The 19,259-nt window shown below is 37.0% G+C and overlaps 1 protein-coding gene across 3 annotated transcripts in view; it reads left to right on the plus strand.

The window, feature by feature from the left end:
• LOC118268680 (titin) overlaps positions 1-19,259 on the plus strand; it is a 50,193-nt gene that overhangs the window by 7,995 nt on the left and 22,939 nt on the right. For 2 of the 3 annotated variants that reach the window (XM_035583259.2, XM_050706687.1), the window contains exon 2: positions 743-794. The gene's annotated coding sequence lies outside the window, so the exon portion shown is untranslated. Of the gene's footprint in view, positions 1-742; positions 795-19,107; positions 19,241-19,259 lie in introns of those variants that run through there. The other variant, XM_035583260.2, reaches the window with a different exon arrangement.

A 19,259-nucleotide genomic window follows, 5' to 3' on the forward strand; every position in this document is an offset into this window, starting at 1 on the left:
CCAAAAGGCTGGCAACGCATTTTTAGCTCCTCTGGTGTTGCGGGTGTCGATGGGCGGCGTCAACTCATACCTGTCTGTATACCAAATTTAATCAAAACCCGTTCACGTAGTTTCAGCGTAATTGACGGACAGATACAAACATTCAAACAAACATTCACATTTATTCATAATCTATTAGTGTGATTAAATTCCAATTTATTAAAAATAACTGCTACCAACAAAAGCTAGAATACCTACGTACGTCATAAAATATTTCCAAGTGAATGTCCCTCCACAAAGCCTCCTAAATTCTGGATACAATAAGGAGGGGGCGAGAGGACGGTCACTGACGCCTGTGGCCCGTCGCGTCGCGGCGCTAATAGAAAACTAATCTTCTTTATTATATACCATAATTTAACCTTATATAGTCTTTAGTCTACAAGATATAAGCGAGAAAATTACTGAATAATTACGTGTGTTTTGGTAAATAAACATCTTATGTACTTTATCACTTATTTATTAAGATATTCTTTAATACATTAATACATACATCTTTGAACCTTCTAGAAAAGAGCGTATTCCTTTTTAAAAAGCCGGCAACGCACCTGTGACTCCTCTGGTGTTTCGGGTGTCCATGGGCGGCACCGGTCGCTTACCATCAGGTGACTTGTATGGTCGTTTGCCGTTGCCTCTCTATTCCTTAAAAAAAAACACTGAAGTTCGTTTCTCATTTGGTATAACTATTTTCTTTATTTTGTTACAGATATTCAACTGTTTACCGAAATCTTCAACAACATTGAGGTTGCCCCGATAAGGTGAGTTAAACATTGAATCTCATTAGCAGTTACAAAATATATTACAAACAACACGTTAACACACTTCAAATTGACTATGACGGATATGAATAGCCCGCTCGGACCTTCAAGGGACTGAATATTCATTATCTTGAATACATAATTATCGTGTACCTCATTATGTAGATATTTTATTCAATTGATAGTAAACAGAGTAACCTTCGAGGGGTTTAAAGTCGGTTTATCTTTATCGTAACTTGGTTTAAAAGATTATTAAAATTTTTATAATAACTATCATGAGAATTATAATTATAATAACTAAATTAACTAAAACATCACAGTTTACTCACGTACATTATTAGAGAATAGCTCTACTAGTTTCGAGTCACTGAGGGACTCTTCATCATGAGCAGCGTACGCAGACGCGGCGACGTCACGCATCTTAGCTAGCTCGGTAGAGTAGTAGAGCTTGTCTCCGTTAATGTACGGGAGAAAACCGTGATTTTCAGTTATTAAGTCTTTGACTGCCAATAGAAAACTGTTGAAGGCAAATCCTCCGCTAACGTCGGTCACCGGTGACCACCACGGCGTTCAATGTGTTAATTTTTTTTTTCTGAAACTGCTGAGACCAGCGACTATTCTACATCAACATTCTCCATCCTTCTACATAACTTTTCCAAGTTTTGTTTGGAATAGCAATTCGTGGCAATTGCTCAAATTCGTTTCGTAAAAAAGAATGTTTTGACCTCGAATGCCAGATGCTCAGTCGTTTTGCCGTGAATGCCGCTATACATGTTAAACATTCGTATCGTAGATATATTAGAAATTCATCTGCCTAAACACTCCTTAAAGAATCTCGATTCCGATAATAAATTGTAGTACAACATTAATTTTGTCTTACTGCCGTACTCAGTCATTTAATTGTTACTTAACCCAGTCCTTAGCAATTGTTTTCGATACAAAATCGTTACTAAGGAATAGTTTAAGTAATCATTAAATGTCTCTGCCTATATGTCACAAAATGAACGAATTTAACTAGTTATTTAATTATTTAATAAACTTTTCTTTTCATATGTTGTCGGTAATCTCATAAGATTCTGTTTCACATCAATCAGCTGTTTGCAATCGTCTATTCTTCATGTCTGCAGCGTTTCGATAAGCAAGCTCTAACAATGGCTTTACACAACAAGTGCTCGCGTAGTCCGCACTCCGTGTGTATTCATGGGATGCAAACTGTCCGTCCGTAGAAAGCTTTTACTACGTGCAAACAATGGTTTTACGTCCTTTACGATTATGGCGGTCGGTTGGTCCGTGCCCGTGCCTCCGATATGCGGAAACGAAAAATACAAAAGTTTTTTTCTTCTCCTTTTTACGTCTTTGTCCGTTTTAAAATACACCAAAGGATGCTTTCGAACTGGTACCTTTAGCTTTAATGTTTGATTTTTTATTTGTATTCGAATTCTACGATAGCTACTACATGTTCCTTTGTCTTACAAATAGCTATTTTGATTATTGATTAGCTATTAACGATTACCTACTTTTTGTTTATCATCATCTACCATTTGGGTCGAATTTGAACCAATATGGTCATCAGGAATTAAGAGTTTTATTAAGACCTCTATAATAATAAAATAGGAGACAAATTCTATAATAATAAAATAGGTATTAGGTATCTACGTGCATCGTATTAAACAGTTTAGTACTGAGTCGTAAAACGATCGTGGCCTGTCTAGAAAAGTTAGCAGCATTAAAATTCATGGCCATTTGGGACGAGAAAAACTCTGTAGTTAGAGTTAACTGGCTTTATTTTCGTACATGACGTTGATATCAGTTTGTTTCTGACAATTTTTAGTAAGTAAACGCCTACAGATAAAGAGCCAGTGACATCTGGCGTCACCTTGGTGTATTTATATTTTGTAAACATCATTGTTGTAGCACGGCTCCACTCGTGAGCTTTATGATGAAATTGAATTCGGTAGAAAGTGAATCACAGTTAATTGGTTTGTTTTTACTACCGTCATCAATTATGTATTGGGAAGTGAAGTCTTTGGAATGTTATCCAGCGATCTATACGTACACAAACATCATCGAAACTCCAATTAGCAAACATTTATTTTTTATGGGTCTCATAATAATCTATTTAGGCTGACTTAAATAACATATTATAGGCAAAATAATATTGAAAACTAAGACTAAGAACATAAATAGCAATCAAATAGACATATAAATTAAATAGGAAAATAAATTAAAACTAACTTACAGCATCAAAGAAAATGTCCTCATCGGAGTCGTGAGGTAATTTTAGCAAAGATAAATAAACGTAATGCACCTAATACTATCTATCTACTACAATGTTGTATTCAAACATGACTAGTAAATACGACTATGTATTTAGGTAAACGTGCCGAGTTGCCGACACGCGACCTAATTTTTAACCAACTCCACAAAATAAAAGGTTATCTCTTCGACCCGAATCATATTACATTCATATTCAAAGTTTACTTTTAAATCTCGTTAAAATAAACGTAACGTATTACGTTTAGTTATTTAATTCGGCTAACTATGTATGTTTTAAAGTCCAGAAATATACTTATATTTTTCTTTACTATGTCAGAAATCGAATTATGTATTTTATATATTCACATTTTCGTATTTTTATTTGTAAATATTGGTACAAAAATAACCTGTGATCAGGAAAAAGGAATGCGTTGCAATTATTTCTCGCGAGTCTGTGATTCGCAGCACAATAAATGTTTGTTATCTGTGCCCCACCTGCCATTTCTTCAATTAGTGCATCCGGTCAAATGTAGTTCTATTGTTTTATTTCTAAATAACCTTCTATTGTTCTTATGTTAGTTCATTCTTCCTAATAATGTAATGTTATTTGCGAATGGAATGTTTCTTTCTAGCTAGGATGTAGCTTCAAAATCTGAGTGTATTTTGCTTTGACAGTTATCGGATAAAAAACTAAAGTGACCATCAACTACAATTTATCTTAAAGATACATAATACATATCTCTATCATGAGTATTCGTGAGATAATCTCCGTCGCTTTAAGATAGAAACTATGACGAATTTCAACGTTATAATGTAGGTACAAAATCGGTGTTTCTGAGAATCTGTTGTATAAACTCATGACTGACTTGTTGTCATGAGTTCGTACGTAACATCAACACGCTCGTTTTGTTTTGTTTGTTTTTAGGGTCATACACGCGTATAGGACATTCACTCCTCCATTCATTGCTATAAAAACTAAAGATAAGCTTGTAAAATATCGGGTCATCCAGACTCCATCAATTCTTACCAAGGTCACCACTTATCAACCTACCTTAGGTACCTAGTATCTACAAGTTTACCCGAAGCTGCGGACTGCCTACGAGGTTACCGGGACCGGTTCGAAAAGCATGGGTAGGAACAGGTGGTTTTTAGTCAGTAAGATTCTGACTCTCGCCTTACCCAATGCGTGAAAGACATTGGATGATTTTCCTCCTCGAAAAATCCTCATGGAAAAATAAAAATAATTGTTTTTATACATTTAAACACGTTAAAAAAAGAATCGAACGTATTTTGATAAAGTTAAAGTTTAAAAATGTTGAGTTATTTATTATGCATACAATAATAATAAAGTGTATAATGAATCACCTTGACATTTATCTAAAGGCGTAGCTGTGAAGGGTATTTAGCAGTAGAAGTTCTCCCTCTGTCTCTATGTAGGTACCTATTCATCCTCAAATAATGAACTTGACCCAGTAGGTCGCTGGCTCAATGCTCACTTGTACCACCCGGGCGACCTTCGCCAAACTTTTTGTTACATTTGTACGATTTGTTCCCAAACTGTTCAATTGTCGTTCAAGTTTTGTTCAGCCTTTCTCTACAAACGGGTTTATTATTTAGTACTTACTGAACTTGTCAGTTGTCCCTGCCACAAGCCACTATTGGTACGGCCGTAGCTGAAGGTTATTTTAACAAATAATACCTCTTTAGACAAAACGGTTTTTGTAAAGATAATCTTAATGATTATCATGATAATCATTTGTGCTTTAGATACTCTTCGAACCAGTCTGAACGTATAAAAAGGGCTCAACTGTCAGGGTCATTGTATTGTCTAGTTTGAGCCTAAAATACGTTGAACCTAGTCTCCTTACAACCGAATACTCAAGAGCAGATGTACTTAGCGCAGGGGTCGATCACGACCCTTCATATGGCTATGTGCTGTGAATATTTAATAAGTACCCAGGCTATTTACCTGCCTCAGCAGTCATGTGAAAGATTACTGGCTGCCTACGTCATTTACCTACAGTTTTTAAAGCTATAAAGCGTGTGAGGTGACTGAACTGAACTTATTATTTATTCGGAGAATAATAATAAAGAAAAAAGTAATAATATCCATTAATTAACAATGAACAGTTTCCGCGAAGTTCGGCGACAAGTTTATGGAGGGAGGCGCGTTTAAAATATTTCGCGGAACGTTTATTTATAGGATGACTGCTTGCGGTTGATTTTTCATCGTGGTATGGGACACGGAGTGCATGGGTGCAGTCGCGGGTGCAATAGTCCGAACTGTAGTAAAAAAGTGTCCGCTACATCGAATTTGATTCGCAGTGCAGCGACACAATGAAGTTACGGTGTTGTGGTGTCGCGGGCCGCGGCCGGGGCTCGGGGGCCGGGGGCCGCAGGTCAATGACGCCCCGCGTCTGGGGCCCGCAGCACCCGCCGCCCGCCACACCCCCGCCCCCAGCCCGCCTGAACCAGTTCTACATGTAGCTTACCGTCATCTCTATCTAGTTTACACCGAGCACCTACTTGCTTACCTGCTGAACATTCTCCTTGCCTTGCATTCTGCAATTATAAAAAAAAACATTAACTATTGGTGACGGTGGGTTCAGGTTAAACGGGTCACCTCACAACAAACAACGCTTTCCAACATACTTTTAAAAGTGAAACCGGATAAAGTGTGTTCGCTTCACTTTTGTACGGAATGGAATGACTGGCTTCACTAGTTAAACAAAAATAAACTTTCGTCGTCTAGATTTTTTTAGTTGAAGTATTTCTATTCTATACCCTTCTTATAAAAAGTAGTATTTATTGCAGCAAGCACATGTACTACCTTCTTGACTTTACCTTCTGAGTACACATCGTGGCCACATGTCCCCCATCCAGCCATATCCAGATCATGGCGCTTGCGCATGCACGCACACACGTGATGCAAATAGTCATCTTGACAATGACAATGACATTTACGAAACAAGTGACTCAAATTGGACAGTGACATCGATTTTGCAAGTCAACAAAAAGTAAGATTAATTATAGTCAATTCAAAATTCGTATTGCGAGTTCGTGTGCGGCCGCTGGGTGCACAAAAACCGCAAATGATCAACAGATTAAAGCGGAGAATACAATCGGTGAACTAGTCAAAGTCGAAACTTGAAAAGTTAGCGCGGAGCTGACCGGCGATATCGCTACGAACGCTTTCGCAAATGGTTTCGTAACACTGAATGCCGAAAATAGTCGAAAGTTACTTCATATTTTTTTTGTCCTCACGCACGTCTCGCTTTCCGGTCGTTATGTGAAATTATTATCACGGGATTCTCATTCTTTTTCAGTCAAAACGACTGGTTTTCATTTGCTAGATATGCTAAGTAAGCGATTAGTTTATCTGTTTGATTAATTTACTATAAATAGATACAGTATAATATCTTGATATTTTAAAATTGCAAAAGGTTAAATGTAAAATGTGTTAAACCTGAAATGTATTGTATATATTTTTACTACTGTGAAACATAAAACGGATCATCAATCACCCGCGCTACTCCGCCGATTGGCGTTATACAACCAACTAGTAATGGACGTCAAGTTAGCGACGGCATCAAAGAAAATACACCCAGAACGTGCCTCATAGTCCGACGAACTGTTCAACACCTTAGTTTTGTTGTAAAACGAACTGCCAATATTCTTAAAACTAAATATCTAGACAACCTTGAACATGCAAAACAAAAATATGAGAGATACCATTGTAAGTACCTGATGAATTATTGAACTTGTCAGTTAATTAATACGTTTGCGAAGATATTACCGGCAGAGTTCAAGGTCTGTCGCGGGCTGCTATTTGTGTTTCTGATCATTAAACAACAACACTCGCCGCGCGGTGAGTAAAGTGCTCGTTTCGTTCTACCAGGAAGGGACAAGTGATACGTATGCGTCAATTTTCTATAGCGGGAGTTAACAACGGTATCCTGCTTTTCCAATCACTGCCACTGCTAATGATGTGCACTCAGTGTTTTAACTACCTCTACTATCCTCATACTATATTGAAGATATGAAGCTATTTTATCAAACAATGAACTTTTAAATTCTAATTAAGAAGTTAATAATGCAACAAATTACATGTACATCATAAACTAATTACCTATAATTACATCCAATGAACTCACGTCGGTTAATTGCTCGGCAAGACAATAATTTTGTAAGATATACCCTTTGTATAATTTTAACATTATTCACGGACTTTTGAAACTACTTATGTTACCTAATAAATAATGTTTCTTTACGTGGCTATTATTACAAACTACATATTTGTTTACTTTTGCTTACAATGATATCCCAATTCGTCTCCGTTACAAAAATCCAACAGGTAATCGTCAGATGTCCAAACCTGATCCAATATTTGACGACAGGAACCCGAAACATGACTCACATTTCTGGTATTGTAACAATTTATCTTCTAGTCATTATGATGAATTCCGATATCGAATGTTTGCTCTAGCACAGATTTGCGAAACGGAAAAAAGTAAATCTTTACCTGAGTCGCTAGTTGCTACGAAGGTCGACGTACTTACTCGGCCAATGTGTTTCAAAGGAAAAAAGTGGCTGAACACGTGATTTTACTAGTAGCCATGTAGTCGGACTATTGATTGAATTGATTACTACCAATGAACCATGTTAGTAAACAGGCATTCATTGTATGTGTTTAAGAGAAACAAATTACGCAACGAACTATTTGATCACCATCAATCTCGTTTCACGCGATTCATTGCGTACGTAAACTTCAATACATACATGTGTTGCCAAAGAATTTAGTTCAAATATTTATTGAAGAGTAATTTGACTGCAGTTGTGACCTCAAGCCGACAATAGTATACAACCTGTCACGCTACACCTGTGAACAGGAAGACCAGTCGACCAAAAGGGGGAAGATAACAAAGTGACAATCAAAGAGGATATACAAATGGATATGTCACCTTCCAATTTACTATTCAAAATATCTTTAGTATCTACCAAATGACCAGAAAATGACCAGTTTGAAAATTATTTCCAAGTACGTCATCACGATATGGCAAGGAAATGCAGTTAGCGTTGTTAGCGATGCTGGCTGGCATGATGCCAAGGTCAACAATTTTTAAATGCTACTAAGACATGTGTCGGATATTGATTTGATATTCCTAGCACGTTGTTTACCCCTAAGGTGCATGAAAGTTTACCAACACCAATGAACACAGAACGTAACCAATGTCACAGCCAATACTGTTGTTTTAATAAACACTAAATCAATGTTTTTAAATGCGATATTTAAGAAGTTGACGGACGAACACAACTCGGCTATGTACACACGGATGTGGCCGAGGGGGTCAACGGTTTTCCTTGGTGGGGTGTTCACCTTCCACGACCTCATTCGCTACGTATCGCACCACTCGATTAGGTAAATTGATGTATTTTACTTTACGCGGTAATCACAACTTTATTACTTTATTTAATTATGGTCGCTTCGCACCAGATGTTTTACTTTTGCAGCACATTGTCCATTGCTGTTTACTAACGATTCAAAGCTACACAATGACTATTGTTTCGTAGTTGTTACATAGATCAATGCGTACCTAATTAACTATCAAGATTTACTTTGCAGTTCTCGAAAAATCGGGTAGGTGGTTACTTTGGGGATCGTTTTTCAGCTATGTAGATATGGGGTCGCCAAAGGTGTGTGACCCTTAAACTGGTAGTTGTAATACTACGTATTATTTTACAAATCGCGTCGTAGATCGTCGTCTCTAGTGGTAACATCTAGTGATTACCATGTTGTCGCGGACCAAGAACTCCCGTTCAAGTATTTACACGAGAAAATTGGCTTTTTCGTCACGGTGACCTGCGCTCACGACTCGGGCTAAACAAACTTGCCACCACGTGCGCCCGCGCTGCCCCGGCCGCTGGTACCTACACCTGTTTTGTAAATACCGTATTGTCATTGTTTACTCCCATGACTTCTTTCCTCGCAAAAAACACTATCGTACCATGAACTCTATACACATAGATCGCCAACCTATTTGTAGATAATGTAGTTGCGTAGTTTTCCTTCCTTACAATTCGGTGATGGATGATAAACAAACCAATTCGTACCTAGGCACCGTGTGTTTGCGTTGCCACGCGGCATTTTGCAAGTATCGATAACTTAACAGATATTTTTATAAATAAATAGTAGTTGTCATTTAATTTAAATAACAATGCCACACAGAATATTATAATCGATGTTTAATTATACTGTTTACACAATCGTTCACATAAACCCGACTCCATCACCTTCAGTTTGTTGACATTTTATGACCCCGACATCGACAAATTAATTTATTTCAAGAAAGACGAGTTTCTGCACTTTTTGCAAATCGAATCGAGCACCTTGGATTTGCCAATTCCGCCAGTAAAGGTCACTGAATGACAACGAAATACAACTTGTATTACTTTCCTGTCTAGTGCTGTGTCGGTTTGTATTCGTAGCTAATCAAAAACAGGCGTGTAGGTATGTAATTGGCAAGTGAATGTACGATAAGAGTACGATCAGTGCACTAATTGTGAAGATATTCAATGTAATAGCTAATGAAACATGATAAGTGGTTTACTTGCAGACATCAAGGAAGCATGTTTAATTTAAAATATTCAAGTGAATCGAGTAGTGGCGCGAGCGAGTGGCGCGCAGCGCGGCGTGCTCGCACTCGCAACCTTGCGGCGCGCGGCGCAGGTCAGATTTTTCGAAGGTCGATGACTCGCCGCCTGTAATCGCTGCGAGTTATTATTATTTGTTAACCCGGGACTACGAATAGTGTTTCGTATCGAAGCACATGTCGATGTGTGCAATACGACAGTCCCCTTTATAAAATGTTTATGGATCCATTTGTCATCCCTCCCTAAGACCCCAACCTGTTCGATTCGTTCAAATAATAGGATTCGTGATTGGTAATAATCATGACGAGCATTTTGGCAAAGCTGATAAAATTTATTATTAAGAATAAGTATTAAGCTGATTTAAGCCAACATAACAGTTATCTATTATATAAAAATAAGTCGGGTTTTCCTTCCTGACGCTATAACTCCAGAACGCACGAACCGATTTCCACGGTTTTGCATTCGTTAGAAAGGTCTCGGGCTCCATGAGGTTTATAGCAAAGAAAATTCTGGAAAACTTCAAGAGATAAGCAGGATAATCATTGGTGGCGAAACGGAGTTCGCCGGGATTGCTAGTTATTACTATACTTTATATTATAGTTAGTTGCCAATCGAATCGACTTTATGTACAAAAGTATTTTATTTTTCTATCTACTGTGTGCATTCAAAATATATATCTATGGTTAGTGGCCTTGTCGGGGCGCATCGCGCAACATCTGTGTCCATGCGTTAGACACAACAAAAAATGAAATTTATAGCTTTGAGAACGATTTCAGAATGGGGATGGTTATGTGTGATGTGATGTCCACAGATAGTGAGTGCGAGCAGTGTTAGGAGGTGGATTGTATTTTTAATAGGTTTGCAGTTATAAAATGCATGTGTTATGTTCGTGCAACGCGGCACAAACTTGCGTGACAGCAGCTCGGTGTGGGCCGCGAGCCGCAGTGAATGCGTGACGCATTAACGATTTATTATTCGTGTGGCGGGAAAGCCACAATTTTCTTTCGTTTTTCTAACGCTTTATATTTAGAACGATAGCTCACAGGGATCACTAAACTAACTGCAAGCAATGACGCCTAGAGTGCTACGCGATTTATTATCGCGCTGCCGTGCTGTTAAAAATCGCACAATAATACCTAGCTCTATTAATTTTATGTCGCGTATGCTGTTCTTATAAACCCGTATGTTGCAATTTGGCGATTACTTAATTTAACTTTATCACGCGATAAAAAGTCCTAGTGCGCGCTTAGTAAGAAACTTGCCATAGCCTACGCTCGCGCCCTCGCGCTCGCTACATACTGTTGAACTTGATGTGTAGGCGTGCTATTGTTAACGTTAGGCTATCGATTGCTTTTCAGTTTATAAATACGAAATTACACTTTGCAGTAATAAATTAAGTTTAAATTTAATGTCACATTTTAATAAAATGGTGAGACAAAATTAGCTGTTTGACCTCCACAAATATTTTTTTGAAACATAATCCCCACAGATAATAAATACAAAAGGGGCATCGGATTCAATTTTTTTTTTGTTGTGAATTGATAAAAAAATGTTGACATCCCTTCCTTAGAATAGACCTGAGTTATTATGAGGAGTCAAACTACCTGCTATAGCTCCAATCGTGAGTTGTAAAAGGGGGACCTTTCCAATGTGTGTTGTAGACGCAATATAAAAAAATATATAAAAAAAAGTTGTGTCATGTCGTTGGCATTCTATTATTAAACGTAGTCTGGACTACAGGTTTCTTTCGATTGAAGGTCGCGTAGGTTTAAATTCCCCGAAAGGTTTTACTTAAAATATTTCATTTATTGAGTAGGCATGTACTTAGACTTAGCTAGCTACCAAGAAAATTCGTAGTTCTATTTTAAGAAATGTTATTTAAATAATATTACCAATTCAAATTTTATTTTGACAAAATAGTCTTTAAATAACAGTAGATGCAATATTATACTTATTTCGAAGAATGGTTTTTTTTTTCGTATTTGAATAGTTAAATTAAGAACGTAAAATCATCGGTGCTTATCGAAACGTTAGGAATTGTAGTCAAGAGCGCAATTTATACGAATTCGCAATGAAAACGATTATCGAGTGGAAGTCTGGCTGAAGGTTGGTTCTGAAGGTCAGTCAATTGAATGGCGCGGAAGTGAGATCCGAGCTAAATGTTCGTCTACATCTGTTTACTATTTGAATTTCACTATTTTAAGTACATAGTCGTATAATTTGTAGAGGGCGCCACTTTACCGATAGTAAATTAAAAGTATCGCCTGTGTAGACCGGCTATGCTATTCTATGAATTCGCGCCTTTCAAAGTGAGCTCGATCGCATACTCGCCCATTATTGGTCGAGAACTCAAGATTATTCTCAAAACCAAAGACATTTATCGATCGAGTTCACTTCTATCTTTCGAATTGAAAGTTACAGAATAGCCGTGCTGTAGTTAGGTGCTTTATTTCATTTTACATAATGGTGCGTTTGTTTACAGTTGTTCTAACAAAACTCAAAATGCCGGTTTAAACAAATGAGATACCTACGATACATTTAATTAGGTATCAAATTAATTTGAAATTATTTATGAGATGCATTGGAACATATTTTCCTAAAGGCAAACAGTACGAGTAAATAGTATTTACTTAAATAAAATATCTACATATTGAATTACTTTATACTCGTATATTTACCTCCGTTACTAATTTAATATTTCGTTCCGTCATTGACAATGTCAATTTGTCATCGTTCGCATTCATTGTTTTATTTAATTTTGTGGTCGGTCATTGACTCGGAATAAAATTACTTATGTATTATGACAAGCGTAATATTAAACCTCAAATGTCAGTATTATATACCTAAATACAATTATGTAATGACTATGAGACACTAACAATTAATTTATTATGTAATTTAATTTTAAAAAATAGTGTCGCGCTCATATTTCGTTATACTTAGTCATCGTTTACAGAGGCAGGTATCGAGTATCGATTCTTACATTCGCAAAAAAATTATAAGTCATTGCACTCGAGTGACTTCATTCATATTTATAGGTGCACTCATCATTTTATGTTTAACATACGTATCTAGAGTTTTATTTGACTTTTTTTGAATCAATAATAAGTCAAATGAGTAATGTAATTTGACAGTAAAGTTAGGATTGCCAATTGGCCGGGATTTCCGTGATTGTCAAAAATACTAGGTTTTTTGAGCTTTGAGTTGATGTCCGAAGTTTAAAACAATCAGTTTTTTTCATCTATAGGTACAGTACTCTCAACGGATCTTGGCAGGTCTGAACTACGTGCAGAAGGCTGCGCAATAAGTATTTTTTAGAACCAAATGGTGGCATGAGGCGAGGTGCGGGGGTCGGCGATCTAGGCTAGAGATTGACCATTTCTAAATACAATTGACCCTTTACACTTATTGCGCAGCCTTCTGCACGTAGTTCAGACCTGCCAAGATCCGTTGAGAGTACTGTAGTTCAGATAGGACACCAAAACTTAGATTCCGTTTGTGGCCCTAGCAATGTCCAGGAAATGATTAGTCTAGATCTGGCAAGTATAGTCGACAACATTGGAAACTCAGTTGCCAATTTCCCATAAGAAGAATAAAAATAAGTAATGTAATTCGTGTTTATTTAGCTGGTTATTCTGGTATTACACGTGGGAGCACCACGTACCTACCGTAGACGCACAACCTTTGCGGAGCACACTCAATTTTCCATTTCCACAGAGAAACGAATATATTATCTCTGCCTGTTCCGCGAAGTATTTATATCTAAACATAAGTACGACAAGCTTCAATACGAATTTCTAAGAAACGCTCATTTTCTTGAAAGTAACCTTTTCATTCCAGAAATTCCTTTTAGCTTGAATTCGACAATAAGGAGTTTTCTTCAATAAATATCACCCAGTAATTGACATAATTTTTATAACAATATTTTTATTAGAACATAATGGTAAACAGGCTCACAACTCAAACTCAGGACCATAAACATCGTGCGTGTCTCTGTCCTATCAAGATATTAACTGACAATAAAGTAAAATATGGTAAAATCTAACTATCTTTATATTCTAGACTTGAACACATAGGTACCACAAATTACCCGGAGCTGCGGACTGCCTAGCGGGTTACCGGGGCTCGAAAAGCAGGAGTAGGAACGGGGTAGTTTTTACTCAATATGAGTCTGTTAACCCCTCTCGCTTCGCCCAAGGCGAAAGATGTTTCATAAGGTTATTTTCCCCCATCAAAAAAGTGCCACAAATTAAAACTTTCTAAATAAATTCGAAGGACGCAACATGTGGCTTCTAAAGAGTTGAATAGATAATATGAAATAGGTTGTAGTAACGGAAACGGAACAAGGTACCTTCATTACTAAACTGTTCACCTACTAACATTTACATATCTCAATGTAGGATGTAGGTAATAAATGGTGCTATAAAGCTGGTATCGACATGCTGATGCGGTGTCACATTCTTACGATTATTCAATTTATATTTCCTATTTTCTCTTCTACTCTCTAGAATTAAGAAAAATCCGCATTTTTACAAAATGGTTAAGTTGCAATAACGACTACATCGTCCTATTTTATTTCAGGTAACTTCATGAGACATTTCAAAATTAAACAAAATTGCGATTCCAAATTCAATTGATTGCAATAACTATGTCAAACTGATAAAAAAAAATGGCGAGTTGCTTCGTTTTCGTTGCAACGTTATTAAACAAAAAACGTGTCTGTGACAGTGTCACTTGGCGTAGGGGAATGTAGCCGGTGAAAAAGCGCAAAATTGCTGACCCACTGACCCAATTGTGGTGTCCATGAGCGAAGCAAGGTCAGTCCGCGCTCGTGGTCGTTGTAATCACTTTTATACCGATCGCTAAACTCGATCGCATACTTACCTACATATTCAAAGAGAGCTCCGATCAATAGATTCAGATTTTTAGGACACCCAATTATTTGATAGCACTGTTATTATTATTTGAGATATTAAAAAGCAGTTGTTTTATTAAATCAAGTTATTAAAGCGTTATATTATAACTACCTAATACATCATTATACAAAGTCAGGGGCAACTCGAATTCATTACGAGTATTATCAAGGTAATCAGTGACATTTGGGCCGTCATTCCAACCATTTATATTTGTCACCATTTAGATAAAGTAAATAGCAAATGAATACAGTAATTTGATATGGAAGTGTCATTGAACGTTATTTACTTAGAGATAATGCTCGTTTATTATCTGTATATTAGCGTTGATTAGGTGTAGTCGGGTAGGCAGGTCCCAATGGTTTGTTTGTGTTGTGTTGTGTCACACTTACGAACGTTTTATATTGGGGCCTACTGATCGAGAATGTTGTAATCTGATGCAATTGTAAGCTTTTATCAGTTTCTTATTCTAATAAGTTACTATATAAAAAATAATAAACTATGTATATGTAGCTTATTTTCTTGACAAATAATGAGAGAGATGCAATATTTCTATTTCATGCAAAAAGGTTAGGCTTTTCATGAGCAGTTGACAGTACTCTGCTGGACTATGAGCCACCACAAAGAGGGGTTAGCAATATTATAAGTTCAACTGGTACTGGTTTCAGTCTGGTAAGCAGTACTCATTGTAAGTTATCCCACCAAAAACATTTCGTAAAAAAGTGACAAATCTGAGAGCTTATCTTTAAAAACGTACGCATTTTAGGAATTATAGGCCCTCGCTATCTTCTCAGCTCTAAAAATAATTAATTGTATTGTATAATATTTTGTTATGCCTATGAATTTATGTTTGTCTACCATACTACGTTACTAACCAGCCAGTGAGCAGTAACTATTACACTGCACGTCTATGGTTTCGCAAGTTTGTAGAATATCCATAGGTAGGGTATCCGCACTGGGTGTAAGGAGGTTCTATATTACATAAACAGAACGACTTACGTGACAACCCTTACAGGATACTAGACCGACATATTTTGCATTAATTAATTCCTAATTCTTATCTAAAGAGGTTCGATACAAAGTATTAGTATTAATTTGTTTTAAAAGTACCTAAATATATGGTTTAATTGGAATAAATGATTTGACTTTGACTATTTCAATTACTTATGTACGTTTGCAAAATGTGGAATAACCTTTAAACCCAAACATTAGTCTCGCGCATGTCTCCGTATCAGTACGATTAAGTAACTAATTACTTAACCCACATCAGCATCACTTGCAGCATTCGTCGGGAAAACGAACATTCCTAATGACACAGCATACAGCATGATGATGACGTCATCAAAGTTTGTACACACGTGTAAACTATGTTGTGACACCTTATCTGAGTGTATTTTTAAGTTTGTAGCCTGATCCGTGTTACGTCGCGTATCGTAGCGGCTCCGAGAGTGGACCGTTTCGAATAACGGAAAACGAATACCACCGCACACCACTTTGAATCACTTTTATTTTACACTTTACATTCATTGCTGGTTTCTTCAAAATTTAGATTCTCAGTAACCCGTGAACGTTACTGGCTGTTTTATACATTGTTTTTACCGTTGTAAGTATGTATGTACTACTTATCTATTATTCTATCATTTAACATAAAATATTGAACAGGGAAAAGCAATGAAATTAACCAGTATTTTAACTGGATGTGTGAGCAACATAAACAACTTAGATAAAGAAGCAATATTAATTTCACAGTTAATTTACACCCAACTACAACGGTTATGTAACATAACATAATATTTTATTTAATAGTACAAGTATAGTTATGTTCGAAGTGTGTACAAAACTTCGCATGTTTTCTACATTACAAATAATACAATTCAGAAGAAGCGTTTGTCATCAAAATGTTCATTTGCGGTCATACGTGCCATAAGTTGTGACAACATAATTTACTATCTATATATTCTACTTGTATTATGTTAGTTGATTATTAACCGTACGTGTCAATACATCAGTTGCGCAATCTAGTGAAATAAGTGAAATTTAGTTGCCGCCCGTAACAGAGATCATTATGACGAACTTTAAAGGCGACCTCGTTACGCAAAATGGGGGTAACGATACTCCGCTAGAGCCTGTGTAACTCAGCGTGTACGACTCGCCGAAACACGACGATCACTTGGAAAGTATTCGCTTGGAAACGGTCACTTTCTCTAGAACTGGTCCCAGTCTTTATCCAACCGCGGCGGTACGTGCTACGTGCCCACATTGCTGACACTGCTCACTGCTCACACGCATCGCAACAACTGCCGGCGACGACGACGACGAAACGTCGCCGCAAATAAACTTATAGTTGTGAAATACGTGATATGCGACTGACCGGTTGTCCACAACCAATGTGCTGAGCCTGAGGTAAACTGCGCGTGTGGCTTAACCATTTATGTATTATTGACCTTGTCAGTTTTGCAACAAGACGAAGACTTTGCAATACTACTGAATATATCTTCGAGCGAATCGAATTGATTAAAAATTTTATATGTTTCCAAACTGTAGAATATAGTAACAGTAAGGAATTACAATTCTTATTTCCAATGTCGAAGTGGTTTTGCGAAGTAGGTTTGTCGGTGAGGAACCGTTGTGTCCACCCCATTACTTTTGGTTTTAACTGTACATAATTTAAATCCAGTGCAAATAGGTACCTAATGTTTAAAATAATATCCAGCAGATTTCTGAGTGCATTATAATTTTTTTTCTTATGTCGGCAAGTAATTTTTGTTCATATTGGCAAAAAACTGAAGAATTGATGATAAAAACTAGTGTGACTCACTTTGTACGAGAGAGGGCGTTTTAAAGTTTAGTTGTACCAGATTGGCAAACCGCAAAAAATGCAATCACGTTAACAATAAGACCAGACCAAGAGCAGAACCAGAACCTACTAGTGAAAGGTTCGTAAATTTTGCCACAAGTTAAATGGCGACCATTAAAAATAAATAAACTGGTAAGCCAATGACTTGGCATAGGATTGAAAAATAAAACGATCGAAGTGCAAGACAGAGAGAGGTATAGACCCAAACAAGTGCGTTACCCCCACGAAGATTATCCGCGTATTTATTTTTATTTATCTGTGGTTCGTAGTGGGTAGCGGTAGCGTTCCAATCGAGAACTATACGATGAGGATATTACACACATTTATTTATTATTATTTATGTATAAATTCAATTTAAATGTTTGACATTATTACAATTTCAAATGAATCCATGCGGTGTACCGGTTTTGTTTCCTCGAGCAAGCCTAGGTAATACAAGTTAAATGAGTTAGTCACCAATTTATACACGATTAAAATTATAAGATTAGATACTAGCTACTATTTATAATATTTTCTACCTCCAAGATAAAAGTAGTTAGGTAAGTACTTAAAAATAGTATTGAGAAGTGTAACATACATAAATATACATATGTATGTAATACACAGTACATACTTATTAAGGAAACATTTTTCTGTCTGATAGTTAACTTGTTATTAATGAAACGAGTTATTAGTATCCCGACAGACCTTCGGCTTATCATAGTTGAAATAGTTTTGTAATTAGTTTGCCTGTAAAATTAAATGGATCGTTTAGTGTTTACTGAATGATAGGTAGTCAAAATTCTATATCGTTCTCCTTGCTTTCCTTAACAGGAGGTATAAAGATAGGAGGTATCTAGATTTTTGTGCAGTTTGTCCTCCATATATGCAGCTAAACCTCTGCAGGTCCGTAATTCTTCGTTAAAAATAAACAAGGTTGAAAAACTATTCACAGCCTAGAATTGAGTTACAATTGCGAAGGTTTTTAATGACATAATTTTGATGAATTTACCTACCCTAAATACGTCCAAGTACGCACCAGATTTAAATGATTATTATTATTAATCAAATTGATCAAATGAAACGCTATCAATTTTCGGCTGGCCCTTACAACCTCAACTTCATTTTATATCAGTTCTTATCAGCGAAGTTATCTAGTCGAAGTCAGTTTTCATTTGTCGCAGATAACGACGGATGGATCTATTCACATCTCTACTGTCCTGTTTTCCATTTTAAGAAGGAAAAAAGCAAGTACGATTCTTGTCAGTAAACATTTCGGCATTGTTACTTACCTATTTGCTGTGGCAGCTACACGATGACCTTTACGCTCGGGCGCCTGACCATGAGAGATTCTGAAGGTTGCGTATACTTCTCGGATGGTCGCCCAGTAAAACTTAAGATCTATAAATGCACTTATTTATTAAAAATATCGATGTAAAGAGAATCGGGTGGCTCGTGCAGCTGCATAAGAAACTCCTGTCAGTTAAAAACCATATAAGTTTAATGTAATGTCGCACTGCACAAAACAGCCAGCCTACAATCTTCTGTCTGACATTGCTGCTGTGTGTGTGTCAAGCCAATAGGTCGACCAACCAGTCGACCAGACGCTCTCCCTCCCTCGCTTTGTCCTCCGTCTGCCTGCCTGTTCTCCCCTCCCCCGGCGCCCCTCCATTGCGCCAGCCAGTCAGCGTTTGGTCGGTGAACAGACCGCACGTCTCGCGCCTCGACTACTGCCGACTTCTTTACGTCATAGTTAATTTTGTGCTCATTTTAAAAGTCACACAAATCTAGTAAGTGACACGTGTCTAT

Source organism: Spodoptera frugiperda, chromosome 29, assembly GCF_023101765.2.
Source record: "Spodoptera frugiperda isolate SF20-4 chromosome 29, AGI-APGP_CSIRO_Sfru_2.0, whole genome shotgun sequence".
NCBI classification, from domain to species: Eukaryota; Metazoa; Arthropoda; class Insecta; order Lepidoptera; family Noctuidae; genus Spodoptera; species Spodoptera frugiperda.